General features: G+C 46.1%; 1 long non-coding RNA gene across 15 annotated transcripts; it reads right to left on the bottom strand.

Moving 5' to 3' along the window:
* Positions 1–11,633: 11,633 nt before the first annotated feature.
* On the bottom strand, positions 11,634–13,923 carry LOC126994589 (uncharacterized). 15 transcript variants are annotated; one of them, XR_007749318.1, is made up of 6 exons: positions 13,687–13,923; positions 13,489–13,621; positions 13,164–13,423; positions 12,963–13,095; positions 12,627–12,830; positions 11,634–12,558 (listed from the first exon to the last, which is right to left on the bottom strand). It is a non-coding gene; the product is annotated as an uncharacterized LOC126994589 (long non-coding RNA). The 15 variants fall into 15 exon arrangements; XR_007749323.1 differs by having other exon boundaries at positions 13,752–13,923; XR_007749315.1 differs by having other exon boundaries at positions 13,489–13,923.
* Positions 13,924–20,089: the final 6,166 nt, after the last annotated feature.

The following is a 20,089-nucleotide window of genomic DNA, read 5'->3' as shown; positions in this document are numbered from 1 at the left end:
TTTCAAACATTTCGGCGCCCAAGCAGGCAAGCACACATATTTGACAAGATTTTCATAGGGGTTTTGGGCCTTTCTTGGGGAAGTTTTTGATCTTGCTGGTAGTTTCACCTTTCTTCTGTACTACGGACTTACAGTACAACTCATTAGTAGCCGACTAATCTCCTGTTTGGCCTTATTTGGAAATAGTTCACGTGACAGGGGGAAGCGTCTGACAGTACCGTCCCTGGAATCCCTCGGCAAGCAGACTGTCATGATCTGGGTATCTCGTTCTCTGCCCTGCGGCGCTGTTTTCAATTCATAAAAGTTTCAAAAGGCGAAAGAGTCTGAATTGCTTGCGAGGTTTTCCCTACGCTCAATTTGACCTTCCTTTGATGCAAGAAAAAACATATTATAAATAAAGGCAGTGAGGCGTATTCTTTCCTTTCCCAAGTCTATGTATACACAAGGTCTTCGTTACAGAGAGGCGGAGCGGCGTGGGTTTCAGATTTGAGACTCGATAGATTCCCACTTTTGCTACACTGCTGCTTTTCCCTCGTGCTGAGAACTCAAATGCGAGATATATCTCTTCCCCAAGCGCTGTATAGTCTGCTTGGGAGAGAAATGAAGAACAAAGAGCCGCAATTGACATTCTTTCTTTGGATTATCATTCTAGTTTCGTTACAGGAGCGGTGTATAGCGGACTTTTTTTTGTTTCTTTATGTTCTTCCTCTGGTGTACAAAAGTTTCTGCGGTGAAGAGACTCAGGTCCATATTTTTTAACGTCTCGGGCTCCCTCGACGACTATTTCCCAAGGCTACAAAGATTACCCTGGTTCTCATGGGCGATTTTTCCCATTCAAGGTGCAGAGGTCGGGTAAAACCATCACTCTTATAAAAAAACAGTCCTTGCACAACCCATCAACTTCTACGTGTCAGGCTCCCATTACGACTGTTTCCCAAGGCCACAAAGAAGATTCACCGGGCTCTCAAGGGTGTTTTTTTCTTGCTCAAGGTGCAGAAGTCGGGTAAAACCATCAATATAGCATCACAAAATAGTCCAGCTTTTCAAACAGGCTAAGTCAGATGCCGATACGTTTAAGAATACGGGCTTGAATCAGAGACGCGCGTTCAGGGTCACAGCGCCAGAGAACATGCGATCGCGAAGTGCCTGTAGGGAGTCCAGTAGCATATATAGAAGAACTTAGATCCTATTATATTTGTGTTTATATTCTCGTACGAGCATTTCGTTATGGGCAGCAGTCCTAGTAGTCGTAGTTTATACACTGTTACTTTATATACGATCCTCTTCCTTTGCATGTGACAGTGGACCGTTGTAGACAGCAGTCGTAGTGGGCTCCTAGGACTCGATGTTGCCGAAGACCCATTAGCCGTGGATCTGCGGCGGAGCGTATTGTGTCGGGCGTGCAGTCCCAGACAAGCCGGGTTGAGGCTGCCTCAGTTAGCGAACGAGTGTGGTTAACAGCTGAGGTTCCCCGGTCCCCCCTGCCTACTGTCCTATCCCCGCTGTCTCCCCCTAGCTTTCCTTTCGCTTCCTATTCCTGGTGCTGTTCCTTCCCTCCTGCCGCCCCACGTGCAGATGAATCAGTTGAAGTCCTCCCGCTGGTCCTCCCAACCCACTGTCCTCTGTCCACTGCCTCCTCCTAGCCTTCCTGCCCCACTTTTGCCCTGCCTCGCTCTATTCCTTCCCTTCCCTGCCCCATCATTCCTCCGCCGGTCTTCCCAGTCCACTATCCTCTGTCACCTGCCTTCCCCTAGCCTTCCTCCCTCTCCCCTCGCTTGTCCTGGCCCTATTCCTTCCCTTTCCTGCCTCCTGCCGCTCCTCGTACAGGCAAATCCCAGCCTATATTGTCCTATCAGCTTCCTATCCCTTGCTATTCCTTTCCCTCCTTCCCTTCCCTGCCTCCCGTCACCCCTCGTACAGGCAAATCCCAGCCTATACTGTCCTATCTCCGCTTCCTATCCCTTGCTATTCCTTCCCCTCCTACCCTTCCCTGCCTCCCGTCACCCCTCGTACAAGCATATCCCAGCCTGTCCTGTCAGCTTCCTATCCCTTATTGTTCCTTCCCCTCCTACCCTTCCCTGCCTCCCGTCACCACTCGTACAGGCAAATCCCAGCCTATACTGTCCTATCTCCGCTTCCTATCCCTTGCTATTCCTTCCCCTCCTACCCTTCCCTGCCTCCCGTCACCCCTCGTACAGGCAAATCCCAGCCTATACTGTCCTATCAGCTTCCTATCCCTTGCTATTCCTTCCCCTCCTACCCTTCCCTGCCTCCCGTCACCCCTCGTACAGGCAAATCCCAGCCTATACTGTCCTATCAGCTTCCTATCCCTTGCTATTCCTTCCCCTCCTACCTTTCCCTGCCTCCCGTCACCCCTCGTACAAGCATATCCCAGCCTGTCCTATCAGCTTCCTATCCCTTGCTATTCCTTCCCCTCCTACCCTTCCCTGCCTCCCGTCACCCCTCGTACAAGCATATCCCAGCCTGTCCTATCAGCTTCCTATCCCTTGCTATTCCTTCCCCTCCTTCCCTTCCCTGCCTCCCGTCGCCCCTTGTATAAGCATATCCCAGCCTGTCCTATCAGCTTCCTATCCCTTGCTATTCCTTCCCCTCCTACCCTTCCCTGCCTCCCGTCACCCCTCGTACAGGCATATCCCAGCCTGTCCTATCAGCTTCCTATCCCTTGCTATTCCTTCCCCTCCTTCCCTTCCCTGCCTCCCGTCGCCCCTCGTACAGACAATTTTCAGCCTACTGTCCTATCTCTCCGCTTCCTAGCCCTATGTGTTCCTCTCCTGTAGCTATTCCTTCCCCTCCTTCCCTTCCCTGCCTCCCGTCGCCCCTCGTACAGACAATTCCTTGCCTACTGTCCTATCTCTCCGCTTTCTAGCCCTGTGTGTTCCTCTCCTGTGGCTACTCCTTCCCCTCCTTCTCTTCCCTGCCTCCCGCCGCCCCACGTCAAGACGAATCATTCGTCTCCAGACTGTTATTGTCGCGGGCAATTGTCGCGCGAGGGTAACCACTCCGCCCACGTTTTTTCACCGGGGCGAGGGCGCGTCTGTTCCACTCTTCACAAAGGAACTGTTTTAATTAAGTTTGCTTTGACTGGATTCGCTTAGCTATGAAGCGTGTGGCGTGGTGTGCTACTGTGTGTGTGTGTGTGTGTGTGTGTGTGTGTGTGTGTGTGTCTAATCCATTAAAGTTCGCGGAATCCAGTCCCCGGATGAATAATATCCCGCCGTGCTCACTGTGATACCGGCGGCTGTACCGACTCGCTTGTACTGACAGAAACAGAGAATAGATATCAAACAGTAGGTGTCCGCTTTGACCACGCTGAGTTTTACGCGTGTAACAACCGTGGCTCAGAGGCTTTAGCGGCGCGGCACGTGGGCTGAAGAGGCGGATGGAAAAGGAAGAGTAGCAGGAGTTACTGAACCGTCACTCGCGCGAACTGTCTTGCTTAATAACTTAGGGACATACTCTTAAACATATCGGCGCAAGCACACATATTTGACACGGTTTTCCTAGGAGTTTTGGGCATTTCCTTGGGTAGCTTAAAAACCCTGGTGGTAGTTTGGCCCTTCCTCTGTACCAAGAACCCTAAAAACACTCATTAGAACCTGATTTGCCTCCTTTTTGGCCTTTGGAAATCGTTGATGTGAGGTGAGGAGGGGTCTGACAGTGCCGACCTAAGATTTCTCTGTACATGTAAGAAATTGGAGCATCAGGAAGAGGTCAGTATTTACACTTTCTTGCGTTTACTTGTGGAGTTTCTATTGCTTAATAACTTAGCTCTTCTTCTGTATGTGATTGAAACAAGAGGATCAGGGCGAGGTTAATATTTGCAATTTGTACATTTGTTAATCGTCATAAGCTTGGATATTTTTTAGTGATGACACCCACAAAAAAACAGCCAATTCCTGCCTCTTCCATCTCATAGACTGATAGAAATACATAGAATAATAGGCTGATGGAAAGATAGATAAAAAGATTCAGATATCGACGTAATGTGCAGATAGATGGATATAGATAGATGGCTTAGACACACACACACACACACACACACACACACACACACACACACACACACACACACACACACACACACACACACACACACACACACACACACACACACACACAAACACGCGTACCCCCCCCCACACACACACGTACCCCCCCCCCCCCTACACACAAACACGCGTACCCCCCCCACACACACGTCCCCCCCCCACACACACACACAAACAAGAGTACCCCCCCCCCACACACACACAAACACGCGTATCCCCCCACACACAAACGTACCCCCCCCACACACACACACAAACCCGACTAACCCTCACCACACACACGTACCCCACTCACACACACACATACCCCCCCACCCACACACCCACACAAACACACACATACACATACCCCCTACACACACACACACACAGCCACCCACCACCACCCACACACACACACACACACACACACACACACACACACACACCAACACTCGTAACCCCCCCACATACACGCACGTACCCCCCCTACAGACACACACACACATCCACCCCGCTCCCACCCACACACACACACAAACACACGTACCCTCCCACATACACGCACGTACCCCCCCTACAGACACACACACACACATCCACCCCGCTCCACACACACACACACACACAAACACACACACACACACACACACACACACACAAACACACGTATCCCCCCCACATACACGCACGTCCCCCCCCTACAGACACACACACACATCCACCCCGCACACACACACACACACACACACACACACACACACACACACACACACACACACACACACACACACACACACACACACACACACAGACGAGTATTTTCTGAGTTACAGAATGATGTGAATAACCTTTAGATCCTAAACCTGAAAGACGGTCCTTCCATGACTTTCTGCACCATCCCGTAAGCCTCTTAAGAACCTGCAGCCTCACCTTGACCCGAACTAAATCACCTCGCCTCTGCTTCCTTGTTCAGCCCCTAAGAACGATCGGGAAGACTTAGTGAATGCAATAGAGGTTTTGCAGCTGACATCATTAGTGGGGGTGCGGGAGTCGCGCGGGCCTGCACGGCCATCTTGGTGGTCAGTTATCAAAGCAAACCTTGGTGGCGGCTGCAGAACTTGCAGCACAAGTACTCTGTGTTCGTCATGGGATACGTATGCTGTGCGGTTGGATGTTCTAACCGACACGGGAGAGATGCTGTGTCATTTTATACATTTCCTGCGAATCCAGAGCAGCGGATGTGGGGTTCTTGAAAGGTCTGGACTTCTTGAGATTTCGAAAAAATTCTCAGCAAAAAAATATAAAATAAAATATCTGAAAATTGAGTTCTCAGACTCACAGCCCCTTGTCGTCTTTATTATTTATGACCAGTCACACACCCATAGGACAAACAAAGGCCAGATGAACCTGCTCCTAAGTTTATTTACAGCAACAAAGAAACTCGCTGGAAAATAAGGAATAAGTCAGTTCCAGGCACACAGCTACCTAGCTAACTATCTTAAAACATCCTTAGCAAAATATGTACTTAGCTGGAGATGGGCGAAGCTGAAACCACACCTGGTCTACCTCGTGGTCTGGAGTCTTGGAGTCTTCCTTCAGTCCTCTCTCGTTCCTCTCTGCAACACGCCGCCTCTCGACCTTCCAAATGCTTCCCTCGCCTTGCAGTACACAGTCACCCTGACTTGTGGATACTACAAAGGCAGGTAAACCACCACGATGGACACGTGGCACGGAAGGATGGTGAGGTCTACTATTGAATATTTAAATTGTGGTCTAGGTCTACTATTGAATATTTAAATTGTGGTCTAGGTCTACTATTGAATATTTGAATTGTGGTCTAGGTCTACTATTGAATATTTAAATTGTGCTTTTGTTAATATTCAATCTGTGGGTAACAAGACTATTCAAATTAGGGAAATGTTAAATGAGCAATCACTTGACATTTTAGCTACTTCTGAGACTTGGTTGAATGAGCATGACACAAGTAGAATTACTGAGATGACACCTGCTACTCACACTTTCTTTCATAGCCCCAGAGAGGGCAGACGAGGGGGTGGTGTAGACATTTTCTTGTCGAATATTTTTTCTCACACGAGTGAGTGAGTGAGGTTAATTTTAAGCATCAAAACCAGTGGGTAGCATACCTTGTTATTTATAGGCCACCTTGGTCAAGTGTTAATCTCTTCTTTGATGAATTTAGTGCATTGTTGGACTCAATTGATATGGTTTCTTTTAAAGTTTTTATTGTTGGTGACTTCAATATATAGATGGATGGTCATGAAAACCATAACACAGTTTCTTTCTGTGAGCTTCTTGAATCTTATCAGTTGTCAAACAAGGTGAGCATAATAACTTCATCAACTGGCCATGTGTTAGACTTAGTCATTAGTGATGATGTAAACAATCTCATAGGTAGGGTGGATGTTGAACATGAATTTACTATTTCCCCAGTTCACAGGCTCATAACATTTAAATTACTATTGCCAATATGTAAGGTAACTAAGAAAATTTATTTTAGGAATAAGGTGGGTTTCTCTGCTGCTACATTTATCAGTGAAATTGGTCAGAATTTTTATGATGATATGACTGGAGAGTGTGTTCACAATGATTTGTTATTTAAATCAAATTGTGTGAATTGTCTTACTGACATTTATAATCAGGTGATTAAGACACAATATAACAATGTGTGTCCGGTCCTAGAGAAGGTCATTACTGTCAAGGATAGATCTCCCTGGTTTAATAGTGAAATTCTGACACTGAAAAGAGAGAAACGACACAAGGAACGTAAATGGAGAAATGAGGGATCTGTTGTGGCCTGAGAGGATTATAAAAATGTGAGAAATCGCTATAATGACTTGATAAGTAGGAGTAAAATAAACTATTATCATACTAAAATTCTTGAGGCAGGATCTGAACAAATTAAATCAACTTTTCAATAGTCTTACTGGTACTACTTTGAGAAGAAAGCTTCCCAATGGTTTCTGTGATAAAGATTTAGCGGATAACTTTTGTAATTTTTTCAAGAGTAAGATTATGAATATTGTATCGGAGTTTGTGTACACACCTTTTATGCCTGTTGCTGATGTTGAGGTGGATTGTAGATTGCAGTGTTTTCAAATCATTAGGAAGGATGATCTTGTTCGACTTTTCAAGAAAGCTAAGAAAACATATTGTGCCAGTGACCCATTGCCTGTACTAGATATCATGGATGCAGATAATTTTCCTAGTTTCATGGATATGGTGCTAAGAATTGTCAGTACTAGTATTTCTTCAAGTAAATTTCCGGATTCTGAAAAGCGAGCTGTTATAAAACCAGTCTTAAAGGGAAAACTTGATTATCAAAATGTAAGCTCTTATAGACCAGTATCAAATTTGCCTTTTTTGTCTAAATTATTAGAGTATGCAATTATTGAGAGTTGATGGAACACTTGGAAAAGGTCCATGTCTTGCCTGATAGTCAGTCTGCATATAGGCCAATATTTTCTACTGAGGCTACTATTTGTTCTGTTGTTAATGATTTACTTGAAATGATGGATGGGGGTAAATGTGCTATATTGGTTCTTCTAGATCTTAGTGCAGCATTTGATACGGTTGTTCATGAATTGCTTGTAAAAGATTTAAGGAGCATTGGAGTGGTAGACAATGCGTTAAAGTATCTTGAGAGTTATTTACAAACCAGAAATTATTGTGTTCAAATTGGAAATTGTTTTTCTTCATATGAAGCTCTGACAAGAGGAGTTCCACAAGGAAGTGTGCTGGGACCTATTTTATTTTGTATATACACAATTAGTTTATTCAGGATACTACAACAACATGATGTAGGATTCAAGGTGTTTGCTGATGACACCTAGTTCTACTTTTCCATCACTGATATTGAAAATACAAGTGCTAAGATCAATAGTGTTATTAATTCAGTCAAGGATTGGATGGATTATAAGCAATTGAAATTAAACGATGATAAGACTGAATTCATGCTTGTGGGGAAGAAGGGCACTCTACGTTATTTTGGTGACGGTAACATGACTATAAGTGGTAATAAAATTCATGTTGTTGAAAGTGTTCGTGACTTGGGAGTGTTGTTGGATTACAATTTGACACTGAAATGTCAGATAAATAATGTCGTAAGGATTGCCGGATATCACCTTACAAATATTGCTTTTATCATGAAATACCTGGATGAAGATTCTATCAAGAAATTGGTGATTAACAGTATTATATCAAGAGTGGATAATTGCAACTCAATCTACTATAACCTGCCAAAGCTCCAATTAAGGAAACTACAGATGGTCTTAAATAGAGCAGCGAGATTAATCAAAGGAATTCCACCACGAGAGAGAATTACTCCTGTTCTGATAGAGCTCCACTGGTTGCCAATAAAAGCAAGGATAGTATTTAAGTTATGTGTTTAGACACACTAAGCTTTGATTACTGGCCGTCCACCGTATTTGGGAGAATTATTACACGAAATACAGCCAGGTAAAGGCATTAACACTCGCCGAGCCACTACTGGAATCACACTTCATGAACCGCGGTACTCTTCAAATGTTGGATTGCGCGCTTTCAGTTCTGCCGCCCCAAGTCTGTACAATAAGCTCCCTCCTGACATTAGAAGAACAGAGGATCTCTCCAAATTTAAGAAAGAACAAAAAACTTTTCTGTTCTCTGACTGCTATGACATGGAAACATTGACAATTAACATGGCATATAAGCTGTTATCATTATTGAAAATTTAATGAATTAAAATATGTGGGTCTTGCAGAGCGCTTCGGCGGAAGTGGGACCAGATAAATAAGAAACACAAGTAACAAGTAACAAGTAGAGGGACGTCTAGTTGCGTTGGAGTCTGGGTGGAAGAATGCTGCGGGGAGCGGCAAGACCCACAAGGCTCAGCGCCCCGGCCGCGGAGAAGATGTCGTGGTCTCGCCACACTGACATCTCGTTTTTTCTGCATAACACTTATGCTAAACGCCCTACGGCTATGGATTATTATTTATTAATAACCTAACACATGCAGTAAGTAATAGTGGGCCATGCATCCCACACATAGCTCAGCTATGGCAGTAATAACGAATATGATTTGAAATATCGCTCTGCTCCCGACTTCTAGTGATGCATCTTCCCGCTCTCTCAATCAAAATGGCGGGGATTCCCGCGTTTTTTTCCACAGCCTATTTCTTGAATAATAAAATCATGACAGTGGGGGAAGTGGATAACAGCTATGAGGAGGGAGAACTGGCGGCCGTCTGCTTCACCTCGACTCTGTAGTGCTCATTTTGTCAAAGATATATTACAGGCAAAACTTATCAGATTATTACATGAGCTATCACTCATGTAGGTGTTGTCCCGGGTCCCCTAGCTTATTGTGTGGCGGGGGATTACTCTTGAACAGGATTTACATGAGCTGGCGGAGGTAAACACGCATGGCGGCGCTCAAGCAGGGGAAGAAAATAGGAAAGGAAACTCAGTGGAGGCAAAGTGCACAGAGGGACAGAGCTCAGTGCTGGGTGGAGTATATAAGTGTACGCAGGGAAGTGACCAAGAGTGCGTAGTGTAAGGTGACTTGCCGTCACCTGCCCTCACCTGTCGTCACTTGCCCTCTCCTGTTTGACTGCCTGTGCTGCCTACCTGGGCATCACTGGTCAGCAACAGGAGATCGGCCAGGCAGAGGGACAGCCAGTCAACCGACCAGCCAGACAGTCAGCCAGCCAGCTAGACAGCCAGTCTACCATTCTCCTCCTCCAAAAGCATTGATTTGTTCGATGTATCTTAGCTTCGCAGCATTCCCAAGCGATCTTAACACTTAACACAAATGATGCTAAAGTTCCTGCCATTTGCCCGCGGGTAGTGACTTAGGGAGGGGGCACACGTGGTCCGTCTGCTCACTCTGCTGGGTAGGTGACCACCAGCGGGTCTGCAGACGACGCACAAGGTGCAGACGACGCTATTTCGTGACGTCACTGCAAAACCTCTATACTCGTAAGACCATAAGGAGCCATATTCTTAAACATTTCGGGGTAAAGATTCGTTTCATGTCCGTGCCAGTATCTTATAATCTACTTTATGAAACATCACTATCTCTTCATATATCTTTTCTACAAACCTTCAACAGTCATGGAAACGCTTTGAAAATCCATTTCAAGGACTTTTTTTACTCCTGAAAATAGGGCATAATGGTGCAGAGCTTAGTTGACCCCGCAGCCTACATTACCTTACCCGCCACGTAGGGTTTCTCCTCCTCCTCCTCCTCCTCTTTTTTCTCCCTCTCGCTAGCTCCCCTTTCTTGACCTCTACCTCGTCGTCTTTTTCCCTTGCTCTTTTATCCTCCTCCTCCTCCTCCTCACGCGTGGGTCAGTGAAATGGGTATGCCTGGGAAAGGTAAACTGAGGTAACCTGCGTGTCACAATCGGTCCTGTGTCGCCGGCTGAGGGGGTCTGCTGTTACCTGCGCGGAGTCACGAGCCAAGGGGACGGAGGAGCGCGCCGGGGTAATGCGTAGGTTATCGTGCGACCTCCCACCCCCCTTTACCCCTCTTCCCACCATCATCTTTGCCTTATACAGTGTTGCGTCCTGGTGTTTTTTCTTGTGAGTGTTTGATATATTGTTTTAAATGAGGGTTTGATAGTTTTATGCGTGTGTGTGTGGGGGGGTGAGGTGTTAGTGGTTGAATGTAGGGAAGTGAGCCAGTCATGTATTAGCACAGGTATGAAGGGGTATACAGTAAGGTTAGGTTAGGAAGGTTAGGTTAGGTTAGGAGTGGGTTTTATGGTTGAGGGAAGATTGTGTGCTGATAGCGGAGACAGTAACAGGAAGAGGCAGGCAGATGTAGAAAAAGTCACCCAACCAGCCAGGTATTAGTACGGGTGTGAAGGGAGTTTACAGGAAGGTTAGGATAGGTTAGGTGTGGGTTTTATGGGAGAGGGAAGATTTGTGCTTATAGCGGAGGGAGTAACATTAGGGGAGGCAGGCAGAGGTAGAAGGAGTCACCCATCCAGCCAGGTATTAGCACAGGTGTGAAGGGGATATACAGGAAGGTTAAGTTAGGTTAGGTGTGGGTTTTATGGGGGAGCGTAGATTGTGTGCTGATAGCGGAGACAGTAGCAGGAGGGGAGGCAGGCAGAGGTAGAAGAGTCACCCAACCAGTCAGGTATTAGTACAGGTGTGAATGGGGTTTAAGGGCCATATTATTAAACGTAAAAGAACATAAGAACGTCGGGAGTCTGCAAGAGGCCGGTTGGTTTATACTACAAGGCAGCTCCTGTAAGTCTAATCCCACCTTACCTCACTATCCATGTTAGATCGTTAAGTGGTTTGTTTGTTTGTTTGTTAATGGGTAGTCAAACAGCTGTATTACCGTCAGTTAGGTAGGTTACTTAAATAGATAGTTTGATAGTTAGTTAAGCAGCTAGAGTCAGTTAGTTAATTTTACTATATTCTGTATTTATTTATTTATTTATTTATATTATTTTTTTATTATTTTTTTTTTGTTATTTTGTTGTTTCTTTTTCCTTTTCTTTCTTTCTTTTCTTTTTTCTATTTGTTTTCTTTTTCTTTCTTTTTTCCTTTGTGTTTTCCCGGTGTTGGTTTTCTTTTTTGATGTTCTTTTTTCCTATCATCCTTTTGTTGATGTTCGTTGGTCTGGGTGAGCCGCTTTCCTCCCAGAAGAGACCCACCCATAATTTTGGAGATGTTGTTAGGGCCGAAAGGTGGATGATGTTTGTTTTATTTCATTTTCTTGATGTCGTGTTTTTCGTTCTTTTTATTGCTTTAGTTTTCTTTTTCGATGTTTTCCTGTTCTTTTTCTTTTACTTCTTATTGATGCTTTTTGTTGTTATTTTTTCCTATCAACCTTTTGTTGATGTTCCTTGGTCTGGATGAGCCGCTTTCCTCCCAGAAGAGACCCATCCATAATTTTGGTGATGTTGTTTGGGACCGAAAGGTGGATGATGTTTCTTTGTATTTCTCTTTTCTTGATGCTCATTTATTTCTGTTGCTTTTCTTTTTCGATGTTTATTCTGTTCTTTTTCCATTTTTTTTGGTGTTCTTTTCTATATCATCCCTTGTTGATGTTCTTTGGTCTGGGTGAGCCGCTTTCTCCCCAGAAGAGACCCACCCATAATTTTGGTGATGTTAGTCAGGGCCGGAAGGTGGATGATGTTTGTTATATTTTTCTTTCCTTGACGTGTTTTTCTTTATGTTTTTTGATTTCATTTATTCATATCATCCTTTTGTTGATGTTCTTTGGTCTGGATGAGCCGCTTTCTCCCCAGAAGAGACCCATCCATAATTTTGGCGATGTTAGGGCCTAAAGGTGGATGATGTTTTTGTTTCTTTTCTTGACGTTTCGTTTCTGTATTTTCCATTTTTCTGGTGTTCCTTTTTATTTTCCTTTTCTTTGGTGTTCCCATCGCGTGGATTGTCTACGACAGTATAACGAGCACCACAAGCCCGGGTTTGTTTAGAGTTTGCTCTCCTAGGCAGATTGCCTACCACGGCTGACGACCTCCACCTGGCCGGGTTTATTGTTCGGAGTTTGCTCTCCTAGGCAGATTGCCTACCACGGCTGACGAGCTCCACCTGGCCGGGTTTATTGTTCGGAGTTTGCTCTCCTAGGCAGATTGCCTACCACGGCTGACGACCTCCACCTGGCCGGGTTTATTGTTCGGAGTTTGCTCTCCTAGGCAGATTGCCTACCACGGCTGACGACCTCCACCTGGCCGGGTTTATTGTTCGGAGTTTGCTCTCCTAGGCAGATTGCCTACCACGGCTGACGACCTCCACCTGCCCGGGTTTATTGTTCGAAGTTTGCTCTCCTAGGCAGATTGCCTACCACGGCTAACGAGCTCCACCTGCCCGGGTTTTTTGCTCGGAGTTTGCTCTCCTAGGTGAACTGCTCACGCTAACGAGCTCCACCTGCCCGGGTTTGTTGTTCGGAGTTTGCTCTCCTAGGTGAACTGCCTACCACGGCTAACGAGCTCCACCTGCCCGGGTTTGTTTAGAGTTTGCTCTCCTAGGTGAATTGCCTCCCACGGCTAACGACCTCCACCTGCCCGGGTTTGTTGTTCGGAGTTTGCTCTCCTAGGTGAACTGCCTACCACGGCTAACGACCTCCACCTGCCCGGGTTTGTTTAGAGTTTGCTCTCCTAGGTGAATTGCCTCCCACGGCTAACGAGCTCCACCTGCCCGGGTTTGTTTAGAGTTTGCTCTCCTAGGTGAATTGCCTCCCACGGCTAACGACCTCCACCTGCCCGGGTTTGTTTAGAGTTTGCTCTCCTAGGTGAATTGCCTCCCACGGCTAACGACCTCCACCTGCCCGGGTTTGTTTAGAGTTTGCTCTCCTAGGTGAATTGCCTCCCACGGCTAACGACCTCCACCTGCCCGGGTTTGTTTAGAGTTTGCTCTCCTAGGTGAATTGCCTACCACGGCTAACGACCTCCACCTGCCCGGGTTTATTGCTCGGAGTTTGCTCTCCTAGGTGAATTGCCTCCCACGGCTAACGACCTCCACCTGCCCGGGTTTGTTCGGAGTTTGCTCTCCTAGGTGAATTGCCTCCCACGGCTAACGACCTCCACCTGCCCGGGTTTGTATAGAGTTTGCTCTCCTAGATGAATTGCCTCCCACGGCTAACGAGCCTCACCTGCCCGGGTTTGTATAGAGTTTGCTCTCCTAGGTGAATTGCCTCCCACGGCTAACGAGCCTCACCTGCCCGGGTTTGTATAGAGTTTGCTCTCCTAGGTGAATTGCCTCCCACGGCTAACGAGCCTCACCTGCCCGGGTTTGTATAGAGTTTGCTCTCCTAGGTGAATTGCCTCCCACGGCTAACGAGCCTCACCTGCCCGGGTTTGTATAGAGTTTGCTCTCATAGGCAGATTGCCTACCACGGCTAACGAGCTCCACCTGCCCGGGTTTGTAGCCGGAAGATCTCCGTCACCTCCGTCGGGGCCCCGAGGGACGCCGAGGAGCCCTGCCTGGAGCCCTCCAGTCCTGCCATGCTCGCCAGGGAGACCTTGGGCTCGCTGGCGCTCCACACCCCCGCCGAGGCGAGGATGCAAGAACTCGCTTCTTAAAACTACCAGACTGGATTATAAAATTAATCATAATTACTGTGAAGGCGCCGGTCACCGCGTTTATCGGTTCAGGGATGGAAGACCGACGGGCCTGGGAAACGCGCACAAGCATCCAAAGGAATCCTCGCGACGGCTTGCGACGCAGCATCCGTTTCCCTTTTCTTTCTCATTCCATTTTTTCTTTTTTATTACATTTTCCTTCTTTGATTGATTGATTGATTGATTTTACTTGGTAGGAATCTGTTCACCAATTAACATCATTCAGGTATACATTGCACCCACACACCTGCGGAGAGAAACCACCAGTGAGAGTGCTGACGCCCACGAGGACGGCCCGCTAGAGTTTCCTAACATTCGCATCGGGTCCCACTTCTCTTAAGTCGTCTGTCTCTTTATTTTTTTCTTCTCTACTTCATTCTATTTCTCCCTTTCTTTCATCCTTGCTCTCCATCTATGAATTTTTTTTTTTCTCTCTCTCTCTCTCTCTCTCTCTCTCTCTCACACACACACACACACACACACACACACACACACACAGCTTTTGTAGGCGTTGTGGGTATTGCCAGGGGTAGTTTAATGACCCTGGTGGTAGTCTGACCTCCTATCTGTACTATGGACCTAAAAAAAAACCGCATGAGAATCCGACTGATCTCCTTTGACCCCTGTGAAAAAAGTTGGAATGAGAGACAGAAGCGTCTGAGAATACCGGCCTAGGAGTAGTCATGTATAAGTCGAGTGTCCTCTTGTTGGGTTAAGGATATGCACTGTTATTAATTATTTATTCATTTATTGGCATCACAGGAGGCGGCTCAAAGACAAAACAAAACTCACTCACTAAAAAAACACCAACCACCTCTCCCACAATCAGAAAACACTCACCATCATGTGTTTTTTCTTTTTTTTTCTCTCTCATTTATATATTTATTTTCGCATCATAGCAGGCAAACATTAACACACAGCACACACACAAAAAAAAACATAACCACTTCTCCCACTATCAGAAAACAGTCACCATAATATGCTTTTTCTATTTTTTTCTCTCCCATTTATCTAATTATTTTCGCATCACAGGAGGCAGCTCAAGGGTAACACAATAACACCCCTAAAAAACTAAACCACTTCTCCCACAATCAGAAAGCACTCACTATCATGTGCTTTTCTCATTTATTTCTCTCCCATTTATCTGTTTATTTTCGCATCATAGGAAGCAGCTCAAAGGTAAAACAATAACACACAAAAAAGTCTGTAACCACTTCTCCTAACACAAACAAACGGAAAAAATAGCTTCCATCAAGTGCTTTTTCTCTTTTTTCTTTTCTTTCATTGATTTTTCACATCATAGGAGTTTCATTTGATGATGAAAGTTCGGCATGCAGCTTTTTTTTATATTTATATTGCCATTGTGCGGAACTTATTCTATGAGTGTGTCGGAAAAATGACTGAACGGGTAAATGCTATGAAAGAGATGGGGAAGCAAAACGGGGTTCAATCCTTATGAGAATAAAGTTTTATCTACGAATTATTGGGTCTGGATTAAAGTCTTCCTCCACCTTTTCCGCTGCTTCCTCCTCTTCCTCCTTTTCTTCCTCCACTTACCCTCTTCTAGGTTCTATCTGTACACCTCTATATAGTTTCTCGCGGAAATACTACAAGAATACACAGTCGTTCCACGCACAGCATGATGACGTCACACTCTCATCTGACCTAAATCTCGGCTCCAGGGTTCTCATGAAAACAACAACAACTAAAAGTAAAGGGATAACTCATGTGTGAGAAATATAATGCAAATAAAAGATAGCGAAAAAAAAGAACCTGATGTTAAGGGCCAGTCTTACAGTCCAGTACAGCACGTTTGTAAGCTCCCCAACCAAACACAAAACACGACGAAAATTCCTCGTATAGTTTTTTTTTTTTCTTACAGCAGAGGAGTCAGTTCAAGGGCATAAAGAAGGTAACAAATGTGAAAAAACACTATACAAGGAATTTTCGTCGTGTTTCGTGTTTGGTTGGGGAGCTTACAAACGTGCTGTATGTTTACGAAAGTGCGTCGCCTCCTCTGGCGACGGCCGCGGCGACGCTGCAGTCGCCGCAGCCGTGAAATAGCTCGCAGAGGGTTTAGGGTCGGGGAGCATAGTTAAACTACTCCAACCGAACTTTACGACCTACTAACGTGGGGTCTGCGCCCCCCTCGACCGCCCCTTCTAATCAGCCCCCCCCCCTTGACTCCCCCACATATATATGTGACTTATTTCAGCGAGGAGGTATTTCTCGCAACACCGGCTGCAGCGTCGCCGCGGCCGCCGCCAGAGGAGGCGACGCGCTTTCGTAAACTATCCCCTATTTTCAGGAGTAAAAAAAAAAAAAGAGTCCTTGAATTGGATTTTCAAAGCGTTTCCGTGACTGTTGAAGGTTTGTAGAAAAGATATATGAAGAGATACTGATGTTTCATAAAGTAGGTAATGAGATACTGGCACGGACCTAAAACGAATCTTAACCCATTTCGGCGCCCGAGCTCACATATTTGACACGGTTTTCGTATGAGTGTTCGGTATTTCCAGGAGTATTTTAATGGTCCTAGTAGTAGTTTGATTCTTCTTCTGTACCATGAACCTGAAAACACTCTCATGAGAACCCAATTGATCCCCTTTTTGGCCTTTGGAAATAGTTGATGTAAGAGGCGGAAGTGTCTGCCAATACTAACCAAGGAGTCTGCAAGAGGCCGGTGGGCGTATACAAGGCAGCTCCCGTGAACCTAACCCCACCTAACGTCACTATTCAATCTGATCTTCATAATCTTCACCCATTTCTAGTCCACTGCAGCATAGAGGCCTTTCCCAACGTCCTCCACCTATCCTAACCCCACCTAACTTAACCTAACCCCACTCTGACCTTCATAATCCTCAGTCATGACTAATCCACTGCAGCATAGAGGCCTTTCCCAACGTCCTCCACCTATCCTAACCCCACCTAACTTAACCTAACCCCATTCTGACCTTCATAATCCTCAGTCATGACTAATCCACTGCAGCATATAGCCCTTTCCCAACGTCCTCCACCCCTCTCTGTTTGATATATTACTCCATCGAGCTTTGGCAAATACTCTTAACTAATATAATCTTCATCTTCAGGCATTGCTAGTCTACTGCAGAACAAAGGCCTTTCCCAACGTCCTCCACCCTTCCCTGTTATTATACTCCATCGTGGTTTGGCAAATACTCAAACTTCATCTAATCTTCATCTTAAGGCCTTGTTAGTCCAATACAAAACAAAGGTCTTTCCCAACGTCCTCCACCTTTCCCTGATATTATACTCCATCGTGGTTTGGCAAATACTCAAACTTCATCTAATCTTCATCTTAAGGCCTTGTTAGTCCAATACAAAACAAAGGCCTTTCCCAGCGTCCTCCACCTTTCTATGTTAGGTGTTAGACCTCTTCATCCTGCTCTGGTAAATGCTCTAACTTTAGGGATTGACACTGTAAACTTCATATCGTCAGTCTATGGCAGAGGTCTTTCTCAATGGTCCATCTCTATTCCTTCACCTTTCTCTGATTGATGTTAGATTACGCCATCCTGCTCCGGCAAATGCTCTAACTTAAGTGACTGCAGTACTCTAATATTCACCATCGTAAGTTATTACTAGTCTATTACAAAGGCCTTTCCCAGTTGTCTGTTCCTCTACCTTTCTCTGTTTGATGTTAGTGTACTCCATTCTGCTCCGGCCAGTGATCTAATGTAATCTCTCCACCTGCTCGCCCTCTGCCCGCCCTGACTTGTACATGTTCTGGGTCGTCACTGTTGCGTTGGCTGTCCTCCTGATGTCAGTTCTCCGCGTGCTGTGTCCCGCCGAGTCCATTTCTCGTTCTTGTTTGTTGTTAGATTATCTTTATTTTTTGTTTGTTGCCTAATCCATGATGCTCTCTCTGTCTGTCTGTCTGTCCGTCTCTCTCTCTCTCTCTCTCTCTCTCTCTTTCACCCGACCTCTGCTGAGAGAAGGTCGTGACCTCACCCCGCTGCGCTCCACAACATCGCTTGCCCTGTGTTTTCGTTGTGCTCTTGGGATTGCGTTTGTGTGTTCTCGCTTGTGGACCTTGTGTGTTGCCTGTGATTTCCCGACACGTGTTTGGTGTGTGTCGCTTGTGGTTTCTGCCTGTGGTTGCCTCTGTGATTTGTGTTTCCGGTGTTTTTGCGTGTGATCTGGCTGTTTCCGGGTGTTCTGCGTGGGTTTCAGAGTGATTCAAGTGTGTTGTGTTTCCGGTGTTTTTGCGTGATTTGGCTGCTTCTAAGTGTACTGCGTGTGTTTCAGTGTTTTGAGTGTGCTGTTTTGTTTCCGGTGTTTTTGCGTGTGATTTGGCTGTTTTTCGAGTGTTCTGCGTTTCGAGTGTGTTGTGTCTCCAGTGCTTTTGCGTGTGATTTGGCTGTTTATAGTGCTGCCTGTGGTTGCCTCTGTGATTTGTGTTTCCGGTGTTTTTGCGTGTGATCTGGCTGTTTCCGGGTGTTCTGCGTGGGTTTCAGAGTGATTCAAGTGTGTTGTGTTTCCGGTGTTTTTGATTTTTAGTTTGCTGCTTCTAAGTGTACTGCGTGTGTTTCAGTGTTTTGAGTGTGCTGTTTTGTGTCCGGTGTTTCTGCGTGTGATTTGGCTGTTTTTCGAGTGTTCTGCGTTTCGAGTGTGTTGTGTTTCCAGTGCTTTTGCGTGTGATTTGGCTGTTTATAGTGCTCTGCGTGGGTTTCAGAGTGTTTTGAGTGTGCTGTTGTATTTCAGGTGTTTTATGAGTGACTTGAGGGTGTTTAGTCGTGCTTGTGCTTGGGTTTCTGTGTTTCGTGTGTCCCGAGTGTGACTTTGTGTTCCCGAGTGTCTCACGCGTGATTTGGGTGTGTCGACAACCCACCCTTTGAATTCCCTGAGGATTCAATCTGCTCCTCCTCACTACACCCTCTTTAAATCCCCTAGAGGATTAACACTTCCTACACCCCTTTCCCTCACCTCACCTAAGCCCCCCCCACCCTCGCTCACCTCACATCCCTTTTGCTCCTCCTCATCCCCTAGAGGATTAGCCCTTCCTACTCCTCCCTCACCTCCACATATTTCTAAGCCCTCCCCCCCTCACTCACCTTACCTCACATCCTATTTACCCATCCCTTCACCCACCTTACCTCGCCTCTTTCTTAACCTTTCTTGTTCTCACACACCTCACTCACCTCACATCCCTTCCTACTCCTCTCTCCCACTTACCTCCTTTCCCAAACTCCCTCTCACTCATCTCACCTATTTCCTAATCCTCCTTGATCTCACACACCTCACTCACCGCCTCCCTTTCCCCCTCTTTACTCACCTCACATCCCTTCCTACTCCTCCTCTCTCCCACCTCACCTATTTCCTAACCCTCCTTGATCTCACACACCTCACTCACCGCCTCTCTTTCCCCCTCTTTACTCACCTCACATCCCTTCCTACTCCTCCTCTCTCCCACCTCACCTATTTCCTAACCCTCCTTGATCTCACACACTCACTCACCGCCTCTCTTCCCCTCTTTACTCACCTCACATCTCTTCCTACTCCTCCTCTCTCCCACCTCACCTATTTCCTAACCCTCCTTGATCTCACACACCTCACTCACGCCTCTTCCCCCTCTTTACTCACCTCACATCCCTTCCTACTCCTCCTCTCTCCCACCTCACCTATTTCCTAACCCTCCTTGATCTCACACACCTCCCTTTCCCCCTCTTTACTCACCTCACATCCCTTCCTACTCCTCCTCTCTCTCACTTTTCCTCCATTACTAAACTACCTCTCACACACCTCACCCCCTTTCCTAATCCCCTTCACTTTGTGTTTTTATCTCTTTCATTTCAGCTAAGATGGCACCTAAGAAGTGCAGTACTTGTAACGGTAGCTTCTCAGCTCACTTTTTTACAGGGCGTTCTGCTGTCTGTAGACTGTGTCTGTCCAGGCAGCATCTCGAGACAAGACTGC

This window comes from Eriocheir sinensis, unplaced genomic scaffold (assembly GCF_024679095.1).
Source record: "Eriocheir sinensis breed Jianghai 21 unplaced genomic scaffold, ASM2467909v1 Scaffold826, whole genome shotgun sequence".
Taxonomy (NCBI): domain Eukaryota; kingdom Metazoa; phylum Arthropoda; class Malacostraca; order Decapoda; family Varunidae; genus Eriocheir; species Eriocheir sinensis.
Note: the sequence above shows the minus strand (reverse complement) of the source record. Positions and strands in the feature narration are given on the sequence as shown.